This window comes from Pelmatolapia mariae, linkage group LG22, assembly GCF_036321145.2.
Source record: "Pelmatolapia mariae isolate MD_Pm_ZW linkage group LG22, Pm_UMD_F_2, whole genome shotgun sequence".
NCBI classification, from domain to species: Eukaryota; Metazoa; Chordata; class Actinopteri; order Cichliformes; family Cichlidae; genus Pelmatolapia; species Pelmatolapia mariae.
The window spans coordinates 4,023,592-4,049,850 of NC_086245.2; the positions used below are offsets into that span (position 1 = coordinate 4,023,592).

The window sequence follows — 26,259 nt, forward strand, 5'->3', positions numbered from 1 at the left end:
AGAGATTTGTCAAACATGCAACACAGACTCATCGTCCTACTGTACGCGGTGTGATCTTGTTTGGTCACTTTCCAGCGGCCTGTGCTCAACCAGGAAGAATTATAAAAATTCATCAGAACCTGAGATATCATCTTTCACATACCATATGATCTTGCTTGTGAAAACCTGATGTCTGCTTTCCACAGAGCTGTGGTTTGGTTTGGTATTTGGTGTGCTCTGCAGCTCGTGGATAATAGCCTGCAGCGCAGATGAGCAGCAACAGGGGGGATAAATAAGTAAGCACACTCCTTTTTAACTCTACACCCCCAGATTATTTCACTTTTCAAACAAGCGATTCACTAAAACCTGCACTTTAAAACGAGTGCAACAGTACTCGGCACACTCTGACGTGTAAATCAAAATGTCACTTTAACAGGTTCATCCCCAAAAACCCAGTAAATGATTGAAATGTGGCCCACATCTGGCCAGGATAGACGGTGCGGACTCTGGATGTCACGTCACAGCCACAAGTCCACCTTTCACGGCCAGATGTCAGGTGTGCAGTGACAGTGGGGCCACATCTGGCCCACCCAACACTGGCTACGTCACAGGGCAAGCCTGGCCATGATTTCTTAGTCACATCTGGCAAGGAAAATATTTGCCACTGCAGCAAAGGAGAACTTTGTTACTAGCAGCCTGTCACATAAACACATCACATGTTCCTGTTTCTTTAGATGAATATCGGAAAAATACCAAAAGTAACACAGTTTGATAGCACAGGAGCATTTTTGCACCAACGAGGTGATTCCCGAAGAGCTGTTAGCTGAAACATGACATAAATTGATGAAACTGGAGACGTGGAGGATAAAAGAAGTAGTGTCAGGCCTCAAAACTATCTACAGCAGATGAACAGTTCTTAAGACACGGGGATAAATCCAGGAAAGAGCTGAGAGATGCACCCGGAGCTGCAGCTGAAGCCTCATCACAGATGTCTCAGTGGAAGGATGGAAGGAAACAGGAAGCAAAGGCTGAGATATGAAAGTTACACAAGACTGAAAATCAGAGTAACAGGTCTGATTGAGTGATGGGTCCAAATCATGGTCAGCATGCACGAGGTCGTCAGGGGGAGGAGTCTGCAGCCATGTGTATCAGTCATGGATGGGCCTCCGCAGAGCCTCAGCATCCTGACAGAGAGCAGAACAAAAGGCAGAAACATCCAAAGAAGAGCTTCAGGAAGTCTGGAGAACTATTCCTGAAGATCCTCACAGAGCTGACAGAGAGCTGCTCACATCAGATATTCACTTTAAAGTTAGAAGTGCACAAACTCTGTTTTGTCTCTATTGTTTCTGATGTTTGAATAAATCACAGCTCCCATTTCTAATTTTCCACCAAACATCAAAAATGAGGGATGACTCAGGACCTTTGCAGAGTGCTGATGCAGGGTTGGGTTGTTTATGGTTTAATACAAGTTTAACGTAAGCATTTATTCTGCGATGATGGGGGTCAGCCTGCCCTGCATGCCCCCGTCGGTGGTGGGTATGCAGGGTAGAGGTCACGAATGCGAGCGGCTGAATGAGTTTCCTCCGGAGGATGGCTCGGCTCAAAGATAGATGAGGAGTTCAGATATCTGGCGGATTCTCGGAGAAGCTTTCCCGCCATACAGGAAGCCTCCCGGGTGCTTCCCTTTGTAGGTTTTCTGGGCACGCCCAACTGGGAAGAGACCCTGGAGTAGACCCAGAGCCCAGTGGTGAGATTATGTATCTCATCTGTCCTGGGAATGCCTGGAGATCTCCTCCCCAGGAGGAGCTGGGAAGTGTTTCTAGGGAGAAAGGATGTTTGGAATACCCTGCTTAGCCTGCTGCTGGTGTGACTGGATAAGTGGAAGATGATGGATGGAAACATGTTGTAATTTTATGGTGATGCTTCTTGGGCTGAAACAGAAAAAGTATCTTTTTGGGAAACGGCAAACACGAAAAACAAGAAGAAAAAACGCTCTGTCAACATGATGGATGCACGAATGCAGAATGTGCAGCAGGAAATTTGTTAGCTCTTTAACACAGCCTGTGTGTGTCTAACGCAGACACGAACCCCGATCTTTAAAAACACATCACATAAATTGAATCCACGTATCAGGCTTTTGTGTTTGGCAGCCTTTCTTTGGGTTCGACTTTAAACAGAAATCTTTGCATTTTATTTCTGACTAAATCTGTGTTAGTCGAGTAACCCTGCTGGGGATTTTCCTTTTCTCCAGGCTAAAACCTCCGAGGAGGCCACCAAAAACACACAAACAAACTGTACATCGGCCTCACAGTGGGAGCTTGATCTAAATACCCGTGGGCTCAGGACAAACTGTTCCACAGGTCGCCGCCACAGATTCCAGCACGCCGGCCGTTCTTTCAGCGATTAACGCGGCTGTGGCAAGGTTCAAGCTCCAGCTCAGGTTTGCTAATGAGCGAACAAACAGCCTCTAATAGGGCTGCGAATGCATAAACACGTTAATGCGGCTGGTTGAAGTCCGACTGGTGCAACGCGGTGGTGCTGCCCAAGCCTGTTACTAACCAATTATAGGACCAGCATGGCAGAGCTGAGGATTGGGTGAGGAGGCGGACGGGAGGGGGAGGTGGGAGAGGAAGAGGAGAGGCTCATCACCATCACTGCACATGCTCAGTGTGGCTGTGGCGAAGGGGGTGTGGTGCTACCAAAGTGTGTGTGTGTATGTACATGCGAGGGGGGGGTGAAGCAGGGAGTGGGTGGGTGTTTGACTCCATTCCTCCTCCTCCGTCCTCGGGGGATCACACGTTGTTTGTACTGTATTTTTGCACCACATGACTTGCAGATTTTTTCTTTTTGAAGATTTGTTTCCTCCCCCCCTTCCACCCCCTCTCCCGTCCCTCCCTCCTCCCCTCACTGAGCGAGCGGCGTTCTTGCCAGGCAGGAAAGGCAAAACAGCTGTGCCGGTGCCGAGCAGTTCCCCATTAACCGAGGAATTATGCAAGCAGGAAATTCAAATAAGATGCAGATGAGTGGAGGAGCCAGGCTCCAGCCGAATACCTCTCCCCCTCACCAGAAAAAAACCTGACGAAAGCCTCCAGACTGCAGACTAACCCGACCCCGCAGTCTGGTTCCAAGTCCGGCGACTTGTCACCATTTTAACAGTTTGTTTCCCCACATCCGAGCGGCTCGCACTACTACAATAAATGACATTAATGAACGCGCTGCCTCTTGGCGCTGGAAGGAGGCAAAAGAGTGTGGCTGTTTAAATACAGAATGTGTAATGTTTTCACACCATTTAATCATCAACACATTAATCTTGAGACATTAATTAGCTAAAACACACAAAAACCATGAGCAGCGAGACTGTCAGGCGCTCTTTTTGTTTTTTTTAACACCACGATCCATCTGGATGAATCCGCCGGATTACCGGCGAGGCGGAGGGGGGGAAAGAAAAGGAGGGAAGAAAGGGAGGTGTCACTTTTACACGAAGGTTAATATGGAGATACAGCAGCGAAAGTGAAATGAAGGGGGTGTGTTCGCACGCACCAATAGGAGGCGAGGAGCGCGTGACGTATCGGCTTTCACTGCAAGAGTGTACACGCTCGCTGCTCGCCCGGGGAGGGTGCACAGATTAATGTGAATGTTAAAGGCCTTTAAAGAGCGCTTAAAGGAAATTAATGATGCTGCTGCTTTCCTGCACACGGCCTTTAAAGGGTGAGACATGCACGCTACCGCAGCAGAGATGCTTTTCCCTCATTGTTGTTTAACATGAACACATTCAGCTCATGTGATCATTTCTGTTTTTTAGATGAATCCAGTGTTCAGATGCAGTACAGATAATATACGACGGAGACGTCGTGTAGTCACGATGGCTGTCACGAGCTGAGCTGGCTGCTTCCCATGAAGCTAATAAGATACACTCATTATTGTTCAGTTTGTCCAAAAAAAAAAACCCTCAGCGTACTGAGAGTCCATCTGTTAGGCGAAGCTCCGATTCAGGAGATGCGGTTTTAGTCCTGGTCCTGGAACGCTGGACCAGCTCTGGATCCTCTCAGGACCAGCTGGGGTGCGTGGGACTTTCCTGCATGTGTTTTTTGGATTCTGGGATGTCTGTGGGCATCGACCCTGATGTGGATGTTTGGTCCCAGCGATCGGGTAGTAAGGAAGACTTGTGGGCGTTGGCTCTGCCGCTGCTGACTCTGACCCTGATTGTGTGTTTACACCTCTGCATTCGTCATTATTAACCTCTGGCTCTCTTCCACTGCCTGTCTTTGTCTTGTCGTCCTCCCCTCACCCCCCCACCGGTCAGAGCAGGTGACCGCCCCTCCCTGAGCCTGGAGGGGTCTTTCCGTTAAAAGGGCATTTTTTTCTTCCCACTGTCGCCAAGTGCTTGCTCACAGCAGGTCGTTTGATTGTTGGGGTTTTCTCCTGCAGGGTCGTTACCTATATAAATAAAATTGAATTGAATTGATGTGAAGCTGAGGGTGGAGGACTCGGTGTTCTCAGGATCTCAGCTCTTCACAGATGTTTGTCATTTGGCTTCATCCAGCAATGATCTCCAGCTGGGGCAGCTGGGATGGGAGGTAGCACCTCTGAGTCCAGGGACGAGGTTCTCGAGGGTGGAGTGGGAGTTCCCCGGTCGCTGTGCGGGGTTGTTGTAAACTTCTTGGATGCTCTTTTAGTAAAATCCACAACGAGCCACGTTTTTAAAAATCAGTTAATTCTGTTAAAAAGGCACCAACTCCAAACAAGTGACAGGTGTAGAAATTAACCCCTTCCAGCTGTTGTGACGGGCGAGTGGGTTTAGCTGTACGCACCAAAGCAGGCTGTAACATGCTTATTTGTGACACTTGGGAGTGTTTGGGGGTCGATGGCTTTTGGAGCCACATCATGGCTCAAAATCTCCTGTTTGACCTGAAAGATGTCCCAAACGTGAGCTCCTTGTGTATTATTGTGCATAAACAAAGCATGTGCATATTAAAGTTGGGTTCTGGAGAGCAACGGGGGACTGGATTTTGAAGTAATGCCAGGTTAAAAAACACTGGCTGCTTTGGGATATTTCCATCAGTGTCCATAAACAAAGCTAATGAATAGAAATAGAGGACATATTTGCTTCAATAAGATCATTCTGTCCGGCCTAAACTACGTCAAAAAAACTCCTGGAGAGCAGAGCAGCTGTGAAAGCTCTGCCTACTTTTCTCCACACTCAAAGTCTGCGAAAAGCACATCAGCAAGCTTTATCTAATGATCTGATGTCAGAACTGGAGCCATGTAATCAAATCAAGACATACCAGAATCTCAAGACACACTTGTCAGCTGTACGACATCACACAGGAGAATATGAAGACTCCATAAAGGGTAAGACCGCTGATGAATGGACATCACTCGGGGGGCGGGGGTGCATTTAGCTGTATGGGTTGCTTTTAAACTAATTACAAAAAATTGCTTGTCGTTATGAAAGACGCGGCTTTGAGAACCAGTGACGGGCCCGCATCGCTGAGATCTCTTTAGGCATGTTAAACAAACCTGAACCGAGTCTGCTGTGGGGCGTTTGCAGTCGGCGGATTCCTCCGACGAGCTTCCCGGTGTTTGACAGATATGAAGATGAAAGACAGATAGTCTTTGGAGGCGTGTTTCAGGAAGAGCTAAAGCAGGAAGGAGTGCAGCGAATAAATGAAGTCCTGTTTGAATCTGCGTCTGTGTTCACAAACGCTCCGATTTCACTGAGAAACGTTGAGCTTAGTGTCTGTCAGCAGGTCTCGTGTCGCCGTCGTTGTGTGGAAATCCCCACAGTGTCACTAATATGCTGTCATTAAGCCAAAAACAAACACAGCTCTTCTTCACTTCTTTAAAATTTCAGATTTTTGCCACATTTGATGTTTTTAGCTGAGTAAAGTAAAACTAAAGATAAAGTCAGAGAGCTGTATATTAGAGTTAATTCCCTCTAAAAGCAAACTGGAGTTTTGAAGGGTGTTTGCTGGCACGATGAAGCGCCAGTCAGACTGGTGAAGCAGATTTCAAGGTGAAGAGAACACCTGTCAGAGCTCCTCGACGTTTCACCGCCGTGAAAATAAGGCCGTGTATTAAACATCCTCCTTGGATTCCTGAACATGCTGAGAGTTATTCTGTGCTTCCTGAAACCCTGCTCTGCAAACCGGCCGGTTACTTTTGAGGATCGAGTTTAAGCAGCCAAACTGGCAGGAAGCTGCAGTTCCTCTAATGGCCACTTGGTGCTGTTTTACAGCAGGGATTGATGGGGCCTTGGCCTTGGCTTCCTGTTCCTGTTGCCCGTAACCTCCAGAAGTCATCAGGACATGGTTGTTGAGCCGATGAGTTCCCAGTTTGGGTCTCTACCAACTCCTAAAGAAAAATATCCGGGTCTTTAGCTGCGAGATGTTCCACTTTCTGCACCGGCGGCTCTCCGGCTGTGTGCTCGCTGCTCAGTGCCGGGCAGGTACTGAACACCAGGATCACGAGAGCCGGCTGGATGGAAACAGCTGCTGAGACTGAAGCAGGCCTGACAGCAGTGATGTCACTGATGTTCAGTCATTTTTTTTTTTTTGGCCACTTCACATCATGTGCTTATGCAGACGTGGCTGCACACAGGTATAAAAGACACTCATCAGATAAATGCAGTTTAAGCGTGTGGGTGTGCTGTTCTCTCTGCAGCCACAGGGAAGGGGCGGTTACTGGATGTAACTCGTGGTCTCCGAGCATGTGAGCAGCTCCCGTCAGTCTGCGGCCTGCTGCGGTCTCTGTTCCCACCCTTGAATGAGCTGCAGAACCAGAGCTGGACTTTAAAGAGGCTCAGCAGAACTGCACATGTGGAGAAAACTTTCTGTAGCTCACTGGCTTTAATCACACCTGTGCTAATACTTCCAAAGACAAAATGTGTCTCTGCTAAAGGATGTTTGGTTCCCAGAGTCGTCTACAGCTTGGTGGGTCAGAGTTTGCACCACAAAAAAAGTTGGTAGCAGTTACACAAATCATCCATCCATCCATCCACCCATTCATCCATCCATCCGCTTCCGCTTATCCTTTTCAGGGTTGCAGGGGATGCTGGAGCCTATCCCAGCTGTCATAGGGCGAGAGGTGGGGTACACCCTGGACAGGTCGCCAGTCTGTCGCAGGGCTAACACACAGGGACAGACAACCATTCACGCTCACATTCACACCTATGGGCAGTTTAGATTAATCAATTAACCTATCCCCACAAACAAATCATTCATAGTTTATTCTAGAGGATGTTTAATGTTCAAAGTTGTTATGGTGCCACGCACCACATGCTGGTGCTGCAGCGCCCCCTGTCTGTCTGTGATGGGTTACCATGCGGATGCTAACTTGCTAACATCAGCTACACTCTGTAATTCAGCCGCGTCCTTTGTGCTGGATGGATCTGGCCGTACGGTCGACCTCGACATGTTGCTAAATGAGTGCAGACAAAGTTGAATTCAAACATTACTTTTGTGCATGCACTGATGGCGTGCTCGCCGCACACACCTGGACCTCCCTCCCGCTGCAGCCGGCTGATCCTTCTTGCACTGCAGAAATTACTTTGATTCAGTTTTAATAAAACAAATAACAAGTGGAGCTGTGGCGCTGAAAAGAACCTCATGTGAAACAAATCAGAGGACATTGTTTCACAGGAAGCAGCCCTGCACCTTCAGATCTGTTCTGCTGTTACTGTAAACAGGAATCTGCGCTCTAATTGACCCGATTGATTAAATTCAGGTTAGGACAAAAACAGCGACAGGCAGGCAGACAGACAGACAGACGCCCCCTCAGTACCGCCACTTCAGGAGAAAGCCCACAAAGCTAATTAATTGGGGCCAACCGGCTCATTTGCATGTTTTGTAAGCACTAATTAAGATATGCAAAATATCCAGATGAACGCTGCAGCCTAAATATATTTTAGGCGGCTCGGCGGCGCAGAGGTACGGACGGCAAAAAAGACGGAGGCCGCGTCCTGCGGCGGGGCATTAATCCGAGAGTCGCTACGCCACAGCAGCAGGAAGTGCAGCGTGTAGGGGAATTCATCCCGGTGACACTTTTATATTAACAGAGAGCAGGGACGGCCGGACGTGTCATGGAAGCTGCTGCAGTGCACACGGGCAGGTGTAGAGCCTTCGTAGGTGTGCACAAATCAGAGTCTCAGAAACTGAGTTTGAGACCAAAGAGTCTGAGGAGGCTCTGGTCCAACAAGCTCAAGCTCATTCGTGCAGATGACCTGGGCGACAGTTTATTTAGACACCAGGAGACCTGGAACACTGCATGCAGAACAGCAGTGTGCTTTATTATTAGACACGTTATTCAGACAGCACAGCCGGCCTTCTGAGGGTCTTTCAAAGATTTTCTTTGGACTTGGGCTGCTTTTTCCCTCTGGTCCTTGTACCTGATCACCTTCACTTAGCTCTGCAATTTGAGTCATTCAGGCATGAAAAGGATGAATCGGTGTTGTGTCTACACTCAGAAGAATTGTATCTTTAGGCACTTTGTTACCAGCAGCCTGTCACAGAAACACATCATTTGTTCTCATTTCTTTAGTTCAATCTGTGACAAATACCAAAGATAACACAGTTTGACATAAAATAGTGTTTTTGCACCAACAGGCTGATTCCTGAAGAGCTGTTAGCTGAAATCTTGGCATATTTCAGCGTGTCCTTAAAAGTTTAACGAAACTCGAGGACAAAAGCAGTGTCTGAAGAAGGTTGGCTGTCAAGAAGCCATTCTTAGGAAAGGGAAACGGGAAGAAAAGGCTGAGGGATGAAAATTACACAAGAACCGGACAGATAATCGGAGGAAACGGGGCTGATGGAGCGATCTGTGTGAGTCATCTGGGAAACACGGTGGAGGCTCAGTCAGGATTTGAGGCTGAATTTCAGTCAGTGGTGTCGGAGCTCTTTTTAAAATGTCTGGAATTATTAACACAGAGAAAAGTACCATCACACCAGAACCTTCTGGAAGGCATCCGACTGACAGCAGCTTCCTTTTTCCTGGAAAGCGTGGAGAACTGTTCCCGAAGATGATTTCAGGAAATGATAAGGAAGCTTGTGTAAGAGAGCTCAGGCCGTGCTGCAGAGCAACACGCCGCACGTTCACTCTGTTTTGCTTCTATTTCCATATATGTATGCACACGTTACACAAACAGCCCATTCATTTGTACAGGAGAGCACAAATAAACACAGTAACAGTGGAAATGATCACACACACACACTGGTCCCAGAGCAGAGCTGCTTCGTATCAGGTTGGTGATGGATGGAGGATGAGGTCAGTCCTGAGGGGGATCCAGACTCTGTGGAAAAGACCTGTTGTTGTCTCTCGCTGTCTCTGAGTGTGTGTGTGTCTCCCTGCTGTGCTGCAGTCCTCTGATGATCTCATCCACTCACTCGCAGAGCTTTAGCAACCTACACACAGGCGCTCATCGCAGGGAAAACGCTGCCGGTGATTCCCTCTTAGAGGAGCTTCATAATGTTTAGATGTTAATCTGTGACCAGGATGGCTGTGAGTAAATAATGATTATATAAAACATGAGTCAGACTTTGTGCTGCACAGAAAGCAGGAACAAAAGTTTCTAAAGGTCAAAACTCCTGAAACGAATAGCGTTTAAAATCAGGTACACTTCACGGCGTGCAGGTGACCTGAACGCTCGTCCTCTCCTCTGCTCCTCGTTTCACCGCGAGTGCAGAGCGAAGAGGCGGCCGCCGTAAACGCCGTTGAGCCAAAGTCTCATTTTGCTGATCTAAACGCGAGGCGTGATGCAGAGTTGGGGCCAAAGTTTCCGATGGGCCTAACCTCTTCTAACCTCTGCTCTGTGCTCGTGGTGTTTGTGTCCTGGAGCGTTTATACACTTATCCAATTTTCTGCCAAATACTGAGCTTGCTGTGCAGCTGAGGCTGCGCTCCAGTGCTGCCGAGTGAAACTGCAGTATTTCATCCGTTACTTTGCACGAGCAGCAGGCGCCGGGCTCGGCCTCAGAGCGAGGGGGGAGGAGCTCGGAGTACTCCTCCTCCACTCCTCCACACTGGAAGGAGTTGGCTGAGGTGATTCGGGGATCTGACTAGGACGCCTCCCGGGCGATGGCGGTCAACCACGTCCTGCGGGGAGGAGACCCCGACATGCCAGAGGAGATGATAACTGTCACCTGACTCGGGAACGCCTCTGTGTCCCGCCAGAAGAGCTCGAGGCCCGAGCATCTCGGTGTCAGAAAAGAGATGGATGGAGGAGCTCGTTGCTCCACCCTCTCATCCAACATGGCAGCGGATAAAATGCTAAAATAAAAGCTTCACAAACCTGCGGGCGCCATCACAGCGGCTGGCGCTCTGGCTGATTCTGAGGTCTTTACAGCAGCTCTTTCACACTGTGAACCCTGCAAAACAAACTTGTTTTCTATATGAGTAAGGCTTTTTTTAGTGCATCGATCCACGCAGCAGAAAAACTGCTGAGTGCAGCCTGTAGTGAAGGCTGGCTGCTCTTTAGCTGCTGTGCGTCCTCTAAACTCAGACTTTGCCTTCAGGCTGAAGATGAGGATTCAGTGTGGTTAATGCAAACCTGAGCACAGCACTAAAATAATGCAAATACACACACACACACACACAAACACACACACACACACACACACTGAAACAAACTAAGGACTGCCCGCTGTTCAGCTGCAAACCCTGATGAAGCGCGTTTACGTGGCCGTGTGCAGGCGGGTTTCAGCGATCGATGTAAGATGATTGGTTCTGATGGCAGAAACATGTTTTTTACCTCCATGTCTCCTCTTCCTGTTCCTTGTCATTGGCACCGTGCTCGTGCGTGGATGCTAACGGCCTTAACTGTGGAGTTCAGTAGTCACGCACAGCGTGGCACAGCTGATTGGCTCTATGGTCCAAGTCACACCGTCGTTTGTGTTGCATTAAGCTCAGGAGAACCTCTACCGGACAGGAAGTCTGGCACCGCTTCCTCGTTGCACTGCCGGGCGTCTCATTTGATCTCATTTGATTGAGTGCTACCGTAAAGCTGAGCCGGGGTTATCTGTTTCTGCCACCTCCCCACCGTGGCGACGCTGCGGCCTCGTTAAATTAAACGAGCTGCGAGTTTTCCTGCCGAGCAGTCGTCTGCAGAGCGCAGCACAGCTGCGACAGCGTGTGGCAAAGGTAGATCACCTGTGGCCTCAGTCACAGCTGCTTCTATATATTTGAGATGTTTAATGGAGGGAGAGACGCCCCCTAGTGGCAAACACTGATATCCTGTGTATCCTATTTGATCATTTGAGCCGTCGCCATCTGGATGTTTTGAAACTGAACATAATGAGCAAGGAAAGAGAAACAAAGTAGCTCCGCCCCAAAGCGCCCCCATATTCACTCTGATTGGACTGATTCTGGAACAAATCTAGCTGAACAAAAACCAGATTTTATCTTTGAATTGAGCGACTTGATGCAGTTGTAAAATAGGTTTTGTTGCTTAAATGTGTTTTGCGGCCCAGAAGACTTCACATAGAAATCTCCTGCACTTATAAAGTAATGAGGATTCGGAAATACTGTAAAAAATAATAAAATAATGCCCCACCCCCTGCACCCAGACGGCCTGAAACTCAGAGTTTTGCATTACTTCAATTGATGTGCCAGAGGGGGAACTGGCTTTAGGGCTCAAAGAGTTTTTCATACCAGGCTGTAAACATGTTTGTTCCAACATGAGTGACTGGTGGAGCCTCCGCTGGCCGTTAGAGGAACTGCAGCTTTGTGTTGGCTTCATTTCTCCGTGCTCAGGTTGCCGCTCGGTCTCTCCTCTGATTCTTATTTTTTCATTTATTTTTTCTGTGCTCCTCTCTCTCCGTCTCGCTCTCACTCCGTTGCTTCCTCCCTTCTCGATTTTGGCACGTTACCACGGTAACCCACTGCCTCCTTTATTGGGCCAAGTTGTGGTGCAGTTTTTAAGGCCCGTGCTGGGTTCAGACCACACAAACACAGTCGCACAACAGTCAGGAACACCTGCTATCACACTCACAATCATCAACACCTCAACATGATCTGTTTGCATCTGCCATCCTAACACACACACACACACACACACACACACATGTCTGGTTTGCTATCCTCGTGGGGACATCCCATTGACATAATGCTTTCCCTAGCCCCTTACCCTAACCCTAACCATTAAAAATGAATGCCTAACCCTAACCCTTACCCTAAACCTAACCATAACCTAATTGTAACCCTGACAGTAAAACCGCATTTTGAGTGTGAAAATTGCTTTCAACCCCAAGGGGACCTGGATTTTGGTCCCCACGGTGCAGAAAGTCCCCACCAGGATAGTAAAAGTCAGATTTTGGTCCCCACCAGGATAGTACGAACCCGTACACACACACACACACACACACACACACACACACACACACACACACACACACACACACACTCGATGTGATCCATCTTTAGTTTTCTCTCACACTTGGCTGACGTCTCTCTCCTCTTTCAGACCCCGCAGGAGATTACCCAGAGTGCTGCTGGCCTGAGCTTCCAGAAGATAAAGAGGAAGAGGAGAGAGAGGAGAACGGACAGAGTTTGGAGGAGGAGGTGGAGCCTCAGGAAGAGCCCCTCCCCCTCCAGTGAAGCCCCTCCCTTTAGAGGAAGTGCAGTGAGTACCAGCTTTTTATGTCACCATCCCACTACTGCTCACTACCAGAGGTCATATCCCAGAATGCATTTCATACCCTGAGACCACACTGTGCCGTTACCACTGCCTGCTGCCCATTTTTTCATATCGGTCGGTCATCATCTTTCCATCCTCTGTTTCTTGCACAGATCTTGTGGACACATTTGTTGCTGCTTTCTCTTTCTCTGATGGTAAATGTGCTTTCCTTGTGTTCTGTCGCGTATACATGTTACCCTGCTGGGTGCTCATACCCGCCTGTTAATTCTGCTGTAATTAGAGCATACGTAGCGTTTCTGAGGAGCGCACTGATCTGACTGAAAGAAGTCGCTCTCCAGTTTTTGTGAGGTTAGCTTTGAAGATGCGTCGCAGCGTTTACCAAAAAGCATCTGATGTTAGCGTCTCTGTGCTCATAGCTACCAACAGAAGTGACAGTGATGATAGTAGCGTGAGCTCCACCTTGTGGTTCAGATTGGCATTGCATGAGAGTACAGCGCGGTTGACGTCTCGGACACTTTGTATATATTCTTTCATTTAAAAGTAAATTGGGCTCCAACACAGTTGGTGTGAAATTCACGTGTGTGTGCACCTGGTGAAGGTGTGTCTGCTCTTTCGTTTGGGTTGCACTTTAGTCATCGTGCAGCTCTCCACACTCGCACGGTTGTAATTATTCACACTGGTTTGTGGTGTGATTCAAAGCCGGTTGTGGATCACTGCATACGTTTATTAATTAAACAGGACGGCCTCAAATGTAAATTTCATTGGTTAGTTTATAACATGCAGTGTGTGTGTGTGTGTGTGTGTGTGTGTTTGTGTGTGTTTACATATCTTTGTGGGGACCAACAGTCCTTATGGGGACGAGGAGTTTGTCCCCATAAGTTTGAAGGGATTTTTCAGACTCAAAATGTGGTTTTAGTTTCAGAGTTAGGTTTGGCGTAAGGGTCAGGCTTAGGCATTCATTTTTCATGGTTAGGTTTAGGAAAAGCATTATGTCAATTAGATGTCCCCACAAAGATATAAAGACACAGAGAGTGTGTGTGTGTGTGTGTGTGTGTGTGTGTGTGTGTGTGTGTGTGTGTGTGTGTGTGTGAGTGAGAGTTTTCCTTTTCTGAGTGAGGTTAGCCAAATGTTGTGGGGCTGTGGTGCCGAGCCGTGTGAAGTGTTGAAATCTCGTGTTGCTTTTCTTTCTTTTTGCCAGTTTCCGTCAAGTCAAGTTTGATTTTAATCTGAAGTTTAACAACAGCATTAAATTTAACGGCATCTTTTGACGGCGGTCTCCGGGGATGCGATCGTATCGTCGTATCATTTAAAAGCACGTTCTGACTCCAGAAGAAGCTCAGGTTTCATCTAAAGCAGCTGTGCTGAGAGCAGAGACGGAAACATCAGGCTTCGTTAGCTGCGTTAGCAGCCTGAGACCACTGCTGTCACTAACTCTGTATAAAAGCAATAAATTAAACTTAAAGTTAGGAATCAGAAGCTTTTTGGACCCAGTGCAGAACGATGGTCCGGTCTTTATGTTTTTGAGCTCCTCACAGAGGCAGAAACATCAGTGAGCTATCAGTCAATCAGAATATTTTGTTAATCCCAGAGGAAATTATGTTGTCACAGTTCCTCCCGGACCGTGCGAGCAGTAACCAACTAAAGTAAATGAAATGATACAGAATATTACAGCATTATAAACTATAAGAAAATAAATATATCAGTGAATCACACACAGTATGTGTAGTAGAGGCTGAGGAGCCCTCCTTATCACACTGATAGTGAACGTGTTGTTTCCTGTGTCGAGGATGTGCAGAGGTTTAGGGTAAAGTTTGACCCACAGATGAAGCTCGTGTTTTTTTCTCCTGTGGAAAATCGTTTTGGTCCTTTTAACAGAAATAAGTCGTAGATCATTTCTCACTTTTATTCGACTCGGTCGACTTCAGCACGCTGCCTGTTGGTTTCCATGCTCATCCTCTAGGTTTGGTTAAATGTGCACATGTTTGCAGGAGTTACCTGCAGGCCCTTTGAACTGCGGCTTCCTGGGAGACGTGTTATTGCTCCCAAATGGGCTGAAGTTGCATAAGCAGCTGCTTCTTTGTGAACAGCTCAGATTAATTCCAGCTTTTCAAATGTAACTGTTCACTGAGGTTCTCTGTTTTCTATTAACAGTAAGTTAAACATCTTTTAGGTCTCGAACTAAACCGTCGCCTATAAAAAGTTAATGTATAAAGTCTAAAGTCATCTTTTTGTTACTGGATGGACAAACGTGTGGATCATTTACCTTGGTGTCAGGAGCTGACGTGCTGCTCGGCTCTCTGTGGGAAACTGTTGATTTTTAGTAAAATGTGTCGCAGCCTGAAACATCACAAATTAACCACCAATCCTGCAGTCGCATTAATTCACTGAGCACTCTGCATTTGTTTTGATGTTACCGGGGACAATGGCGAACTCTGAGGTTAAAGTTTATTAAAACCCTTTTAAGTCCATCTTAAAAGATTGACGTAACTATTTTAAAGCCCGGTAGAAATGCAACCACATAAACTAGCGCAATAGGGGTTTTTTGGCATATGAAACTGGAAGAGTTGTGCTTGCATAACACGCATTCAGCTCATCCCGGGTCGCGGTTTCCTTCCACAAACTGCTTTTTGCATAAGTGATCGCAACATCAAAAACATTATAATCCAGAAACACACTTTATCGATCCGATCAGCTGTTCATTGCACTTTGTACAATGGAATAAACGTCAGCGTGTGTCGCATGTCCACCATTACCTGCGAAAACCAGAAGTGACATCACTTTTCGTGGGAAATGTAGTTTTTTTCCCCTACAGGGTCTTTCAAAGGTTTACTGTTGTCATGTTTGACTTTGTCTTCTGTACACTTTCTGAGATGCTACACTGAACTACACTGTTGGAAATATTTTATTTTAATGCACATCCTGTTTTTTGGAAACTGTGCAAAATAGTATTTTAGTTTTCCTGCAGTTTATAGAAATGAGTGCATCTCAAAAATGAAACTATGAAGACACTCCAGATAGGTTTGCTGTGGTTGGAAACTGTTTTGTGCACCTTTTTTGCATTTACAATTTCAGGGTAAACCTCTGAAATCTCTGTAACTAGAAATATGTGTAAAAAAAACCAAAAACTGATTTTCATTTTTTTTTAGTTTGTTGCACTTTTTGCTATTTACGTAGTTACTATGGACTTAATGCATACATGTTATTACAATTTGTGATATAACAGTTGTATTGATGTATAGAAACTTGAAATGCTCCCATAAATGGCACCACAGCAGGTGAAAATACAAAGATAAGCTCTGGCAGACTTGGTTGCATTGTGGCTTTAAAGGGTTAATGTGCTCTGTCCCTGTTAGATTTAATTACAAGGATGTTTCTGCATTTCTCTCTTTTCTTATTTTGTATTTTTTACATTTCATTTGTGGCGTTTCCAGTCCTCCATACAGGAAGACTCAAACGGCAGAAGTAATCATATTTCAGAGACGACGAAAAGGTGAAAGTCGAGTTTGCTTTACTGGGAAAAAAAACCAACCTCGGTGTGAGAAACAGCTCGTCGTCCTCGGCGTTCGCCCTGTTTTTAAAGCTTCTTTACAGAAGCCGTCTCCTGGTGTCACCTCTCGCTCATCGGGAAGAGAAATCAAACCCAGCCTCACATCGCTGGGCTCTGATTGTCCCTCCGGTGTCCTTCAGTCCTTCAGAAAGTGAAAGAGGAGGGCGATAAACACATTTTGGCAGAATTCAAGGCCTCGAGAGGCATTTACTCATCCTCGCTGCAGCCTGTGCAGGTCTGACTGCGTGCCGGGAGATTTCACTGTAAAACGTGTTTATTCTTCTTCTCCTGCATCACTTACTAATCAATTCCCTGCTTTCTTATTCTGCTCATGTATAATTTACAGGCTTTAATTTGCTGTGTTGATTTAAAAGCAGCGTGTGGAAATCACTGTGTAAAGGCAGCCGATAATGCGGAGTGTGTAAAAGGAAGAGGTGAAGAGAGGAGATGGAGGGGGCGAGTAATGGACAAGGACTGGAGAGCACCTCCTGGAGAGCGCGGAGATTTTTTTGGATGAGAAGGCCGAGACACCTTTTTGTACTGAAAGAGAAAAAGTCAGAGGGGCACTTTGAAAAGATGTGACATTTAATTTCCCAAATTCAAAACAGAGGTCCTGTTTTCTGCAGGATCGCCTCTCCGGAGTCTAAAAGTGAGGAGGAGAGGGTTTGAGGGGGAAGAGGGAAGAAATGATATTTGAGAGCAGAAAGAACAAAATGAGGAGGAAGGAGATTTGATACATGCGGACGAGAGAAAAGAGCAGCGGGACGGCGGGATGAGCGAGGAGACGCCGTAAATACAGTCGGGATGGGCGAAGGGAACGACGGGCTGGTTTTTCAATCAGCTCTGTGTGTGTGTGTGTGTGTGTGTGTGTGTGTGTGTGTGTGCGTGCGTGTGTGTGTGTGTGTGTGTGTGTGCTGCAGTGGTTCCTCCTCAGCTGGAACCAGTACTCTCGGTTCAGCAGGTTCATGCTGTAACAGTTTAAACATGGCGGCGTCCGCTGCCTCCGGTGCACTCGCCGCTCTCATTTTAACCGTCTTTGTAGTCCGAGCTGCTGCAGGGACCCGCCGCTGCGTCACACGGTGGTGTAATTTGGGCCGGCACGTATTTGGGAACGTTTTCAACAAAGCTCAAGGCTCTGCTTAGAGTTCAGGTCACCGCATCTGGAGCCGTCATGGAGGGCCGCCGGGGTCTACGGGGCGGTTCTCAGAGGTGTCGCCGGATATCTCAGAGGATAAGTCGTGATGTGTGCGAGGGGCGTGGAAGCCTGCGTCCAAATCTGACACGGATTCAGGCTCAGGAGCGAGTAGGATGATGGGAAAGTCCAGTTCCTGGAGGCGGAGACTGAACTCCACGTGGCACAAACCAGATATCTACGACAATCCCGACAGCACCTGAAATTGAAGAGCAGCTCTGCACGACAAACCACCGTTTGGCCGCATCCAGCCGGCTGCATCGCCGTGGCAACTCGTGCTGCAGACCTAACCTGAGATCAGTTGTCTGAAGGCGCGGCCGCCGGCCCCAGCACCTCTGAGCACGGGCAGCAGGGTCTGATAAGCATCAGTAACTCGTTTGTCTTCTTATGCAAACGATAACGATGACCCCGTTTGAATTGTGTGTTGATAATTAATCTTCGCCATCAGCCCGTTAACGCAATGACAGGATGAAACCATTATCTGCACATGTAAATGTTCATTTAATGGAGGAACGGCGTCTGTCAGTCTGTGTCGTCCTAACGATCCAGCTGTGAACAGTCGCTGTCTTCACACAGAAACGCTGCCGTCTCGCCGCGGACGTGTTCCCATTTCTTACTGGTCAATTGATAAACCTTCAAGCGGGTAACCGGCTTCGTTACTGGGGCTCGTGTTTTGACCTGATGGTGAGCGGTCACCAGGACAAGTTTTCAGTTCAGTGACGTCGCTCTGTGACGACCGATCGAACCTGCAGATGCTGCCGGTGGCTCGGTAACCGTGTCCATGTGTCACATGATCAACAAGCTCAAGACAATTTAAAAAATGCAGATGAGCCAGTAAATCCCCGCTGTGAGGTCCCAGTACCTGAGTCATAATCCCTGCTATCAGGATATGTGATCTATTTATACTTTTACAGATTGTCGTCCTCACACTTGGGGTAAAAACTCTGAAAGAGCAGCTCGTCTGTGGCTGATTACACATCCGTCCTTTGTCCTTACATGCAGTCTCCTTCCTTTATTAACTCCATGTTTTTGTTTCAGCTCCGTTTAAATGATCGCTGATGAAAATCATCAGATCTGCCAACTGAACGTCCAGTGGACTCGTCACGCTAAGTTATTTAGACACACTGTTATATTATTTATATACACCTCCCAGCATGCACTGCAGCAACTTTCCAATTTCCCAGAAATCTGCTTTTTTTTTATTCTCACATGAAAAAGGTTAAACAGTGGAAACAGTTTTGTGTCTCCGAGCAGAATTAAAACCATGCGACGGTGTCGCCTGCGCCTCGCTCGCCTCCTGCTCGTTTCTGAAAGGACCGAAGTCGCTGGCGTCATGAATTGTGACGAAGTGCAGAAAAGGCTGTCAGGAGGGACAATAAATATTTAAATAAAGACATAAAAGGAGCGCTTTCAGTGGGAACGGCACACAGGTTTGAGTTACAGCGCATGTAGGGTTATGTTATTCTAACCTAAAAATCCGAGCTGCTTAAAGTCAAAGCATCCCCGTGAGCCTGGCCGCACGCAGCTGTGATCCAGTCACTCTGAAACGTGCACGTGTGGCGCGAATCTGCGCCGAGCGCTCTGTAGTCCGAGTGGACTTCGTTCTCTGCCTCGAGACGACAGATCTGAAAGTTCTGCAGGAGGCCGCGTGTGTCCTGGAGTGCATCTGTAGTCCGAGTTCTTCTGACCAATCACGAACTGGTGCACACAGAGTTGGCGTTTGTTCATACTCAGTTTCAAATCCATCCGCCGTCACCTGAGAACGTTGAAGCTGTTTTTTGGCGTGGTCGCATCAGCACCGTCGCCTCACGGCAGCGAGGGTTTGAATCTGACCGCTGGGTTCCTAAAATATGGCTTAGACCAAACCCGAACACTGACCCTGCTGAAGTCAGAACCGTGCAGATCAGTGCGAGGTGATTCGCTCTGTGGTGACATCACACATCGCCTGATGCTGTAAGGAGGAAGCGAACTAGTGCACTCAAACCAGAGGCAAACAGGCCCGTTGCAGCTCGGGGTCACCTGTTGATCACAGCGACCTCGCTGTAAGCCTCTGTAAGCAGCAGCTTACTGTGGGCACCGACTCGCTGCCGGAGCCTCCAGGGGTCATCAGGGGAACTGCGTGGTTTGGTCCGTCTGCCTCGGCTTCTTTTAGGCTTACCTGGTGGTGCCTGAACATCACCGGCGTGCACAGAGCAGCACCGTCGCTGACGTTCACGCCCGCCAGACTCACAGCAGTTCCAGAGGCTGGCGTTTCGCATGAAACCCGCAGCCCGAGCGCTCTCTGCAGCTGCAGCTCCGTTTAAAATATTCAGACTTTTCCAACATATGCATCTCTGAAGCCCTCAGCAACTTTCACCATTTCCATATGCATAAGATATTTCTGCTCCAGCACCAAATCACAGTCACCAGTCTGAGGAGCTGCTAGTGCAGAAAACCTGACCAACTGAAGCCAGAATTTCACCAGCGCTTGGCTGCTGTCCAGTCAGGCTTTTTTCAGCGCTTTGCTGGGCCGCAGCCAGCCTGCGGGCCGCTGCCAGCCCCACCGGGTGCTCGGGAAGGTTTGTTTTCACGGCCCCTTCTGCTTTGTTGAATGGGCTGTGTGAAGCTCGGGGGGTGGAGCACCGTGCTAACACTGGCAGGGTGACGGGTGCAGTTTGCGCACGGGTCATCCCGGCTAAAAATATTTGCATCCAAGGTGGCGTGAAGCAGCTCGAATGAAAGCATCCACCAAACGGCACGGCGCTGGGGTTGCAGAGGCAGCTCTGCACCTGATAATCCGGCGGGGGCTTCTCCTCCTCGTCTTACTGGCGCCGAGACTTTGCTCGCTTGTTTTCGTGACCCTCCGGCGCTGAAACCTCATTAAAAAAGCCACTGTATAATTTCATAATGAAGGGCCTTTATCACCGCTGAGACGTACGTATGGCTTCGCGGTTATTGCTCGGCGCTGTTCTGATGCCGATCGTCGGCGAGATCATTAGTCTTAATTATGCGAAGGATCAAAATATTTAACAGCACATCACATCATCAGTTCGGCGGCGTCTAAATGTTTGAACGTTCCTGGTATGTCTGTTTATTAATTGTGGAAAACAAAGGCTGCATGATTAATGCGATGCCCTAATGTTGTGTCACTCTCTGATCATACTGTTGTTCATAAAATCGCCATCTGTTACCTCCAAATGCTGCACGCCAGTCTGCATGGTGGCAGCGGCGCCGTTTGCTGCAGAGAGGGGGGAGCGTGAGGAGCGGTGCAGGTAGAGCGCGAGGGCTGATGGGATCTCCACAACCGCTGCTGGAGGTATCGACTACGTGGGAGAGAGTGACTCAACCTAAAAAGTCCACACACACCTGTGGAGGAGGTGTGTGTGGGCAGCCAGTGTGGCCGGGCAGATTGCTGCTCGCCTCTCTCACCGAGCCGCCGCCATCCCCAAAACGCTCCGTTTATTCGCTCTCCTATATGTTTGTTTTTGTGCGTTTCTCCACCAACACACCTGCGCCAGAGCGGCTCGTAGCGGAGACGTTTCACTCGCCGATGATTCACTTGTTTAGCTCGGCGCTCGTGCGATTTCTGCGCTTCCTCTGAGGTCTCGGTGTTACGTTGGGAACTTTTAGGTTGTTTTTCCTCTCTCGCTCGTCTCCCTCCCTCTGCTGTGAAATGTTTTGTGGTTGTGGGTGTTCAGAGTTGAGAAATGTGTCATCTGAAATCAGATCCAACCCCTCCCCCCTCCTCTGTTCTTCTTCTTCTGCAGATTGTTTTCTGCATCCTGGATTTCTGCAAGTGTGCATGAAGAAAAAGTTCAACTGAATGTTTTTAATTACCGAACACATCGATTTGTTTGTGCTTGTCATACCTACATACACTCGTTCCTTTATTGGTGACAGATATTCTAAAATTATTAAAGGGTTTAGATCATTTTCATGAGCTTCAGCAGCTCTAGGTTGCTGCCATGTGATTGGACAATTAGATATTTGTGGTAATGAGCGGTTGAACAGGTGTACCTAATAAAGTGGCTGTATAAATGCCCGGCCTGGAGCGTCTCAGATCCATCCTGCAGCTGTGAAACATCCCATCGTTGGTCTCACAGTGCGTGTTCACAAACAGCACCTTTGACCCTAAGGGTTAAACTTTGGGTTTTTTTGTGTATTTATTGTAGTTTTGTGTCTTTAATGTATCATTTCATAAACTTTTAACCAGCCAGAGGCGGGGTTGGAAACTAGGCTGGTTACTGAAAGAGTGGAGTAACGCAGAAACATTAACTTGTTTAGTTCAAAGTTTACCGTTGGCAGGATGCGCTCGACTGTCACTGGTTAACCGTACAGACGCTGAGTGTCCCTCCCGTGCGGGGACCGCCACCTCATCATTAACCACAAACACGGACAGACACACGGTCGTCCTTCCCCGGGTCTCTTCGGGGCTTCAGACGTCCTTTACAAGTCTGAGATTCAGTTTGGGGAGTTATTAAAATGTTTTTAGTCGTATCTCTAGAGCTGTGAGTAAATATTCTTAATGCAGTGATATGAATATTAAAAAAATCCAGCTGTGAAACAGCTGTGTGGCGGAGGCAGTGATGCCACCGCGCTGCCGGTACGAGGAGAGCGCAGCGAGTGACTCGGCTGAACATAATGCTGCGGTTATCGCTGACGCCGTGGTCGTTGCAGGCCCCCTCACACACCCACCCCCTCCTTTCATGTGAGTTTCATTTGAATTCAAATCTCAGTGACCTCCCCTGTTGTTGGTTTTTAGGTTACGCTTTAAATAACTGTGATTACAAATATGAACGACTGTGATTTTTACCTGTCCAGCAGCCTCACCTCACACAGGTGTTACGTACTTACAGGTACTTATACAGTACTTATTACTGCCTGCCTCATTCACACACATGCTTTTTTTATATACCTCAGCAAACACACACTGATGGATGCATCGGAGGAAACTTGTTTAGCGTTTTGCCCAAGGAGTCTTTGACACTTCGGAGGTTGAACCACCAACCTTCTGGTTGGTAGACGACCTCCTGGGGCTCAGCTGAAGCAAGAAAATAAGAACTGTGCAAACTTGCATGTGCTTTTTAATACTTGCAGGATTCATAGGTCAGCACTGAAGTACAAGGACTGGACAGTGTGGAAAAAAGCAGCCAATGTCTAAAGAACAGCTTTGGAAGACCTTCGGAAAGCTCTGGAGCACTTTCTGCGTCTACAGAAATGAAGGGGGCTGCAGTTCCTGGAGGGTAAACCCGAGTCGATCACTGCAGTCTGTTCCTCGACAGGTGTTGGTGTTGGGGGTGGGGGTGGAGGGAGCCGCTGGAAGTCAAAACGGGAAGCAAAGCAATCATGAAGGCTTCTGCTGGGAGTTTTTCCTGGGAACATCTCGTCTTTCACCAGCTGCTCCAGCGTCTCCATCTGTCCGATGTGATTTTGTGTTAATGTGAAAACAGCGACTGTAGGAAAAAAAACGGTCAGCGAGGCTTAATTTCTCCCAGCATGCTTCACAGGTAGATGGAAACGCTAACAGCAACTTTGCTTTTTGTCACCAGCCCCGGGCGATCGGGCGTCGGTGAAGTCGAACAGCCCACACGGGCCGACGCGTACGCCGAGCGCTTTGTCACCGACGCATCGATCGCCTCTGAGGCGCTCCTGGAAACGCAAAGAGCCACGGCTTCATCCACAGAGAGTCCCGCTCTCCTTCCTGCCACAGTTTTTGGATGCTTTTTGTATTATTTTTGAACACACCCACACCCCCATCGGACGCAGCAGCTCAGTAACGTTGGAGTTTATCCAGCAGCACATAATTGAGGCCATGATGAAGTCAAGTGTTTTTCAGAGTAATGAGTGTTAGACTGTTTTAGTCTGGAAGGTAGATCTGCCTCACAGCTTCCCCCAAATCACACCCCCACCCATCCATCCATCCATCCGCAACACATTTGTTCAATTTTGTTAAGTGCCACTCAAGAGGTATTCCTCAAAAACAACAAAAAATCTCAAAATTGATTTTCTTTTTCATTTTTATTTATTTATTTATTTTCAGGGGAGGTGTCAGGAAGGTGCACATTTTACACATTTTTAAAAGCTCAAGTGACAGTAGAAATGGAGATTTTAAAGGTAACTAATCCAATTACGGATGAAGAAAATGTGCTCACTGTGTTCAAATTGAAGATGGGAAACAAGCTAATTGCAGGAGAAGGAAGCACCCGAGCGACCCGCGTTTAGCCATCCTGCTAACGATCAACAAAGCACTCCATTTTTAAATGCGTCTGTCAGAGTTCACGAGAGCCGCCGGCTAAAATTCTGGTAGAAACTGGAACATCGTTTCTGAAAATTTGGATAGTGAATTTTGGAAGTGGAAGAAGAAACGCAGAATAAGTTTAACAAGAGGAAATGTCCTGTGGTTGGATGAGCCGCCCGTGTCCACTCGTCACCTCCCCCTCGCCGCACATGCCAAGTCAAACAATAGGATGCAAGATCAGCGTATCTGCAGACGTTAAACTGTGAGTGCTCCGCGCAAACTCAGTTGGAGTTGAAGGATGAAGCTATGTGCGCACAGCCCGCAGATGCTGCACTGTAACGGCCAGCAGGGAGCGATCAGCCTGGTCTCAAAACCGCCCACCACTCCCAGGATTTGTGACGTCAGTCATCACTGTTCTGTTGAGTCAAGCACGACATTTATTTTGTAATTTATGCACCTGCTATGGTAAAAAGGGGCCGAGGCGGAGCCTCCAGGTGTGGCGAGCGTGGAGGAGGTCTGACTTTTGGGAAGTTGTCTCGTTCTTAAAATAATAAAAATTTACAGAATGACGTTCCTGAAGAGTCGCCCCCTGCTGGCAGATTTAAGGCATGGCGGCTCTGCTTTTCAGAGCTGGAAGCTCCTCCGCCCTTTGTAGCGTCCGTGATGGGGTGAGTGGGACTGACCGTGATGTCACTCATTGGTAAGTGTTTTGGGATAATTGGCACTTTCTTCATCCTTCGTGCTGATTTGTCAAAGACCCCCTTTAGCAAATGAAACTGTTGCCAATCACCGTGAAACGGATTGATGGCTCCTTGTTGCTACAGACTCGTGCCGCAGGCTTATATCCAGGCTCCGCCTCTGCGAGCTGAAACGCGCCTGAATGCTGACCGCCGTGACAGAATCGTACAAAGTGGCGTACGCCCCGATGAGCGAGCTCCTTCGTTAGCTCCTCGTGGCTGCTGACAGGAGAAGCCCGAGTGTGAAATCCAAAGTCAGCCTGTAAAAGTTTCACCCCCCCCTCGCTCCAGTGACACCATCGGAAGTTGTGATCAGCAGGTTGTTAGCTTGCAGCAGTGATGTACTGTTGTTATCACATGAGAAGGTGCGAGCTTGAGCTTGGCTCTTGCCTCTTTTGGCGAGACATCAGCTTTTTTTTTGCGGCGCGTGTTAATTTGAGTTTGCAGGAACGCCTCGGCGGGTCACGTGTCTGCATTCATGTTTCTGACGTGCGTGAAGGGTGTTAGCGGCGGCAGCAGCCGCGTCTGAACGAGGGGAGGGAAACCTCGGCTCACCGAGTAGGTGATGAATGAAAGCTTTTAATGCGCTCAGGTGTTTTCTTGAAAACGGCAGCGAGTGTTTGGTTTCACAAAGCTGAGATCACATTTCTGCTCCTCAGAGGTGGTCCTCAGTCAAAGCTGCGATACTTCACTGATATCAAACAGCACTCCCAGTGAAGGCCAATTGGAGATAGACTGCTGGGAAATTTCTAAAATTGCTATTCCAAATTTACAAGGTGGAGCGCTGCCACTGTTAGACAGTTTAGGGAGAGCTGCGGTGCGTAAACCGTTTTAGTTCGTCTCCTGCTGTGATGCAATCTGTTACGAGCATCAGTCAAATCACCCTCTCTGTTAGAGGATAAGAAAACACAGCCGTCAGCCAAGTCGGTAAACTCTGTAAACATTATGGAGGATTCCCCAACCTGCACGCCGAGCGCTCCTGCTCTTTCAGGCTGAGGCGGCGCGGCAGCTTTCACACCTACAGCTGCTTCTAATACATCCCCGACGTCCGGGTTTGCCGGTTTAAGATTAACGCACTCGAACATATTCTCGTCGTCTGATTTTCACCGTGTAGCTGCACGCTGCTCCTCTCTTTATGTCCACTCTGATTAATCCAGAAGCACAATCTGCTTACTGCCTGCTTTGGTGAACACAGATGGGCTTTTTGTTCCCAAATATTTAATTTCCTGGTGTGTGTGTGTGTGTGTGTTCCTTCTGATTCTGTCCATTTATGGTTTCACAATTTTCATAACAACTGCAGGAGAGATATCTTTAGAATAGATGGGTGGGTGACAAATTAAAGAGCCGAGGATGTATGCGACGTTTCGGGGCCGAGTATTAACCCTCTGCCTTCGTCACCAGGGCCACGAGTGAGCCACAAGGGGGGAATATCTCCTGTAAGGAAGAAGCACTGATGCTTTTTGTGTGTGTGTGAGAACACGTTTAAAGAAGAAGCACACTCTCATCACTGAATAATTCATGTCTGTTTGATAGATTTTCTCACAGCTTTACGGGTGAATTTACAAACTTCATGAATTTCTTTCTTTTGTGGAAACCGAATGCGTTACACGAGCCTTGAAAGGATCGCCTGCAGGTTAAACAAACACTGTCAGGACTGAACGTCTTTATAAACTCTGAAGCACGAGCACTTTCCCCTTTTTTTTAAAAAAAAACATATATGATGATGTAAAAACAAGAAACTGTGTGCTCCTCAAACATAAGAGGACTCAAACTTTGTTAACTCTCATTTCCAGGAATAAAAACGCTCATGCTGTATGACTGTTATAGATGTTAAAGTTGTAAAAACTGAGGAAAGTGAAGCCTGCGTCCTTTCTGATGACCAGCAGGGGGCGACTGCCCTGGTTTCTTAAAGAAGTTTCTCTGTGTAGATAACATCTCATAGCAACAGTTCCCTGAAGGA

The 26,259-nt window shown here is 47.8% G+C and overlaps 1 protein-coding gene across 4 annotated transcripts in view; it reads left to right on the top strand.

Annotated features, from left to right (window-relative positions):
- LOC134619735 (zinc fingers and homeoboxes protein 2-like) overlaps positions 1–26,259 on the top strand; it is a 128,953-nt gene that overhangs the window by 26,167 nt on the left and 76,527 nt on the right. For 3 of the 4 annotated variants that reach the window (XM_063465566.1, XM_063465565.1, XM_063465567.1), the window contains one exon: positions 12,433–12,591. The gene's annotated coding sequence lies outside the window, so the exon portion shown is untranslated. Of the gene's footprint in view, positions 1–5,260; positions 5,332–12,432; positions 12,592–26,259 lie in introns of those variants that run through there. The other variant, XM_063465568.1, reaches the window with a different exon arrangement.